The 6,368-nt window shown below is 36.8% G+C and overlaps 1 pseudogene across 1 annotated transcript; it reads right to left on the bottom strand.

Annotated features, from left to right (window-relative positions):
* Positions 1-401: 401 nt before the first annotated feature.
* LOC309972563 (eukaryotic translation initiation factor 2 subunit 3-like) lies at positions 402-1,816 on the bottom strand (annotated as a pseudogene). The gene has a single exon. The product of its transcript is annotated as a eukaryotic translation initiation factor 2 subunit 3-like (transcript).
* Between the last annotated feature and the right edge of the window lie 4,552 nt (positions 1,817-6,368).

Genomic DNA, 6,368 nt, shown 5'->3' with positions numbered 1-6,368 from the left:
GTTAGGCTCTGGTTAAATAATTTTTCTTTTTTTTTTCTTGAAAAAATAAGAGAAAAACTTTATTTCAAACAGGTTCAGTGGTATGTATGCTATAGCAAAGTCTAGTTGTAATAGCAGTTTCATTTCAAACCTGAATTGATGCACAAATGTGACACTGTTTAATGATCAATTACTGATAAAATGTGGATTAAATCCATCAATGTGCCAATTCTGACATTTATTATAGACCCTATTTTTTATTTTAGTAGTAGAGGCTAATTTTCATCAGAAGAAAATGAAAACAACCTTATGGCTTCTACTAAGGCAATGAGCTGTATCCCCAGTATTGCTTTGAAATTTTACCCCTAGGTTGTTAAGAGAAATTCTGACTTCATCCAAATGTATTATTTAACTGATAATCTTCAGTCATCATCTACTTGTGGCTTGATTGTTACTCCTCTTCTTATCTGACCCCAACCAATTAAACGCCAGTGTTTCTCAACTCTCTGGCTAAGGGCTATTTTTCCTCCCACTTCTGTGCACACAGGATTGGTGAGAACGATTTTACCCAAATCAGCCTTGACTGCCCCAACTCTTCCTCCTGTTGAAAGGGATCCTGTGTTCACCATAAGCACTTCATTCTTAGATAGCTTTTGACCCTTTGTTGCTTTTTTGTCTCCTTCTATGTGTACACCAAGAAGTCGTCTAAGTAGGAAATAGGAAATTTCCAGTTCTGTGAAGATCTCTGGTAAAGCTCCAACTACACCAAGTACCTGCCCCACCATTCTGTCAGCCCAGCACAAAGTGGGGTGAATTTTTCTTCCAACTCCAATAAGACCCTCTGGAGCAGCATACTGAAGATCATTTTGTTCCTCAAAAGTAATACAATTTTGGAAAAGATTGGTTTACACGAGTTTTCCTTTGCTATCTTTGGAAACAATACCAGGTCTGACTTCTATCTCCTGGCCCACCTTTAATACTCCTTTTAAAATACTACTACTAGCCACACCACTTTTAAGGTTATCAAACTCACAGCCAGGTTTGGTGACATCAAAGGACCTAATAACAGTAAGTTGGGCTTCTGAAGTAAAGTCTCTTAGAGGTACTGGAATTTTCTTAATGATATACTCACAGACAACTTCAGTATTATATTTCAGATGAGCAGAAATTGGAATAATAGGAGCTCCTCTTGCTACTGTACCTTGTACAAATGCAAGGATCTGTTCATACTGTTCTTTAGCCTGACTTTCTTTTACCAAATCAATTTCATTCTGCAGAATCAAAATATGTTTCAGCTTCATAATTTCTATGGCAGCCAGGTGTTCAGAAGTGTGAGGTTGAGGACAGGATTCATTACCAGCTATTAACCGAAGAGCTGCATCCATCACTGCTGCACCATTCAGCACAGTAGCCATCAAAATATCATGGCCAGGACAGTCAACAAAGGAAACATGTCTGACTAGTCTGGAGTTCCCTTTGGTCCATGGAATGTCTATAGGAAACTCATCAGGTATACTACTTCCACAAGATCTGTAACATTCTGGCTAAGACAGTTTGCCTCATTAAGTTTGTAAATCTTGGCATTAGCCTATCCAAGCTTGATCATAATATTTCTTTCTAGTTCGTTTTTGAACCTGACAGTGTGAACTCCAGAAATAGCTTTCACAAAGGTAGATTTTCCATGGGCAATGTGACCAAGTGTACCTATATTAATTGTGGCTTGTCTGCTGATAACTTCATGCGAGAGTGGAGTCAACCTGGTAACATCCAGTGTGGTGAGACCTTGGCGAGAAAGATGTTGCTGCCCCAGAGTCACACCAGCCTCGCCCCCCGCCATCTAAGGACAGATCTTGTTATGAAGAACAGAATGCTCTGACATATCTCAAGATGGTTCCTTTACCCCGCCTCCTGCCAGAAGCACAAGGAGATTTTTCTTCGATATTCACTGTGAGAACTTCTAAAGTTAAAACTCACAAAAGGTCAAGCTTGTAAAGGTAAAACTCACAAAAGTGCAGGGACCCCCTTATGACTGAATCATCCTGGAGTTTTTAACTCTCAGAAGTTGTCCACACTGAGCTTTCAGCAATTCATTGATTACATTTTAGGTTTCCCTACCCTGATGGTACTAGTTCCGTGAGGTTGCTGCTCGTGAGTTGCTGTGTTGGTAAGTTCTGATTCTATGTGCTTGCCTTTCAGTCTCTCAATTGGAGGGGGACGGCAGTTTGCCCTGCGACTTCACTTCTCTTATGGATCTAAGAAGAGTTGATTTTTCATTATGTTTAGCTTTTACTTGTTGTTAGGATGAAATGGTAACTTCCAAGCTTCTTGTATGCCAGACTGGAAATCGTCTTTTGGGATCTGGGGGTTATTGACAGTCTAGACTTGTGTTGACTTGAATACTCTTCAAATCTCTTTTTAGTTTATGACCATCTTTGCAAAGGAGAAACATTCTGTTGGTTCTTTTATTGAAGCTTTCAGCTGTACTCACAACAATTTTTTTCAAAATTTGGTTAAACTTAAATCATCTTTGGAATTTAGGAGTATTTCTCTTATCTCTACCAGTCTATTTGCCTGATGAATTTTCTACATTGGAACAGATAAACTGATGAAACTCTGGATAATTTCTCCTGTTATGATTCCAGAGTTACATTTCTAGTTCTTTGTCTTTTTCATCTTTTTCATTTGTTCTTTTCCTGTGCTCTCTGAGGATACTGTCTTTGCTCTTATTGTTGAGGTCAGACAGACATCTGGTCTCTCTGAACTTTTCCCATCGGGTTTTATTCATAGATTTCTTTCTCTTTCTTTTCTTATCTAATAGCAAACAATATCTCATATTCCCTGATATCTTGGATTTTTTCATCTAATTTAAATTGCCAATTGGTTGCCTCTATTATATGAAAAAGGTTAATGAAGAATTTAGCTAGGGAATATCACCTACTGGCCCAGTCAATCTTTACATATTAGATTCAAACTGTGGAGCCCAATTTTTCTCGGCTTACATACTCACAATTTGGTGCACAAAATTCAACCCAGATAGAGTATAACTCATTCAGAAGTTATACCATTAAAAACATCTGGTGAAAATATAGTCACAAAGATGAATGATTTATCATTAGTTGCCATCTGGAGTCTTCTCTTGAGGGAACTAAAACTTTCATCATAGTAGGATGTTTTGCTATCAATTGGCCATCCTTAAATTTCAAAATTAAATATATACAAATAAAGCAGCTCTTATGGTTCTAATAGCTGTTTTTCCGTTCTTTGCTTATTTGAGTTCTCCTGTTCTAGGATATTGTGTTAGGATTTTTCAGTATTATGAGTTGGCACCTTTTAGATATTTGGGTACCCACTGATGTTTTTTAATTTTTTAGATTTTATTTATCATTGATGTGCTGATAATGTCAAATATAAATTGATCTCCCCACTTTTCCAGAAATAAAAGCCATCACATCTTTTTGTACTCAGATATCATGAAATGATATAATTCTGTGGCACTGACCATATTTTACTCCTGACCTTTAAATTCTTAGTAAATTTCCTTCTCCTTTAAGTATAATTTTAGATATGAATCATAAATGTTTACCCATATTAACTAGAAAACAATGTGATTAATAACCAGTCTTCAAGTATTTTAAATATTTAGCAAACTGATACCAGTGGTTTTATTCTTTATTTAATTCTTAAAATTATGTCCCCTGGAAGTTCCTAGTTGAAGTCAACTGGTGCTTAGATACACTATCTAAATTTTACTCATGGTAATGATAACTCTTATGGAGTGCCCATTATGTGACAGTAACTCTACATATTTTTAATCCTTTAAAGAGACTGTTTTTAAGGTGGCTAAAACTTATAGAAATTAATTAATTTGCTCAAATTGTGCTCATATATGGAAAATTCATGGTAATAATCTGGACTTTTGCAACTCTAAAGCCTGCATCCTTTTCTCTCTACAGCATTACCTCTCCATAGTACAGGTGAGCCATCTCTTCAGTTATTATGATGTCTGATTAGTATCTCAACTCTCTACCTCATTTTTCCTGTATAGATTATTAATATGTGGCAGAACCAATGAATTTGGCAGAGTAAATATATTTATTTACTCTCTAAGTGACTGACAGATCACTGGATGGTCATTAACACCATGGCTGTTAATATACATTGTAAAAGATGGCTGAAATGAATGAATCAGCCCTGGGATGAAGGCACAGCACGTGGTGTTTCCCAGCGTTCCATGGTGATGAAACTTAGAGCACTAAGTTTGGGGTCACAAGCTTGAATTGAGACTCTGCTCCACTACTTACTGGATGTGTAATATTGCACAACCCACTTAACCTCTCTGAACTTCTATACTGATCTCAGTGTTTTCAAGAAGATTAAATGAGATATAATGTGTGTAAAATGGTATTACCTTCTGAAGAGCACTCTATAAATATAATTATTTTATTAGAGCAGCAGCCACTGGTAAATTCTAATGCTACTGAGATTACTTGGAAAAGAGAGAAAATGTGTTGCATGTTACTGTTCTATTATTTAAATCTTTTCACACTTGGACTCCTACATTGCTTTACAGTCTGGATCATGCTTAACTTTCTGTTTGCAGCTTAACATCCTGCAAATGATTTATCACTTGCTTTACCATCTGTGCCTGCTACAAAATCTAGGTTAAATTATAGGATTTTTGTGTGTTTAGTGTCCTATGAAGATTTGAGTAAATATTTGGGGGATCTTCTAATGCGTGTTTAAGTCTTCCTTCTTCCTTCTATAATATTCCTCAATATTTTGGTATGAGTGAAAGGGAGTATATGAATTAATCAATAATAATTAATAAGCTTTTGACTGTGGCATATGCTGAATACAGTCAAGCTCCCGGAGGGCAACACATACAGCATGTTACAAGTCTGTCACAATATGTATGATTTATGTATGTAAATACTAGGTCATAATCAATCTTCATTTGAAGAAATCACATATTTATAAAACAAAACAAGTCAGCATTTAACATTACTTCTGTCATCAGCAATGGTGTCTGAAGCTATCCTACTCTGTACTCTGCTGTACCATTAGAATAATCTATTATGGTATTTACAGAGAAAAACACTCCATACAGGAATTTCTGAGTAAGATGGAAATAAAATAGGATGTTGCTTTTTTATTTTTTTGCGGTACGCGGGCCTCTCACTGTTGTGGTCTCGCCCGTTGCGGAGCACAGGCTCCGGACGCGCAGGCTCAGCGGCCATGGCTCACGGGCCCAGCCGCTCCGCGGCATGTGGGATCTTCCTGCACCAGGGCACGAACCCGTGTCCCCTGCATCGGCAGGCGGACTCTCAACCACTGCACCACCAGGGAAGCCCTGATGTTGCTTTTTTAATGACATATTTTTCCTTTATTCCAAGTAAAATACACAATGAACAATAATTAAGAGGACAATTTGATGGTCCATATGACAAATTTTAGTGGGTACATTTCCCGTGGAAAGTATACATAGTTGACATACCAAACAAACAAACAAAAAACTTTCCGTGTGTTTTAATTAAGGAGCTTTGATAGTATTCATTATAGTAAATTATTTCAGATATAATGTTAAAACAAAGATGTAGCACACAAAGCAAAATTGAACAAAGGTCCAAATGGGATATTATTAAAATGTCAAAATGAGTAAGCAGATGGGGTTTGTATGGCTCAGTGGATTAGTCACCAGGCCCCATTACCGTGGGGACTCTAGTGAAATCCAGTCTCAGTAGAATGATCAGAAAGTAAAAATAAAGGGTATATGCAGAAGCAAATAAATCATTTTATTTGTGTTCCCAACTAAAACACAGAGGTTTTTTAATATTTACTTTTCTTTCTTTAACCACAAGACTACATGAAGATTACAATACAGCTACATTTATTTTTATCAGAGCTTTTTTCCTCTAAGATTGTAGAAATGAAAATAGAAGAAGAGATTGGAAACTATACAGATTTGTCATGCTCTTCACGTAACAGAGCACGTGCCCTGCAGAGGCCGGATGAAAGCACGCACTTTCTCTAGTGAAGCTTCAGCACAATACACCAGCGATCGCGTGGGGAGGTGCCACTCAAAGCACTGACTCTGTAACAATCTCATAAAGAAGAAATTAAGATTTTTTTTTTTTACTGTCTTTCATCCTGATCATCCCGCTAAAGCAATTACTACTACCTACTCTTTGCAGACACAAATTGAAACATAGCCATTTACACTTCCTCCAAATTTTGACAAATCACTTTGACTTTTATTATGGCTCTACAGTTTAACACTCATCAAACCTCACAATCTGTACTGGTAAGTTAAGATTTAGAACACGAACACACATCCTGCAGGAAAAATTAGAATTGGTAGAAAGTCCTTTCCCTAGATCAAATAAAAGCAT

This window comes from Leucopleurus acutus, assembly GCF_964270905.1.
Source record: "Leucopleurus acutus genome assembly, chromosome: 2".
Classification (NCBI taxonomy): domain Eukaryota; kingdom Metazoa; phylum Chordata; class Mammalia; order Artiodactyla; family Delphinidae; genus Leucopleurus; species Leucopleurus acutus.
This window is presented reverse-complemented; position numbering and strand designations above follow the sequence as displayed.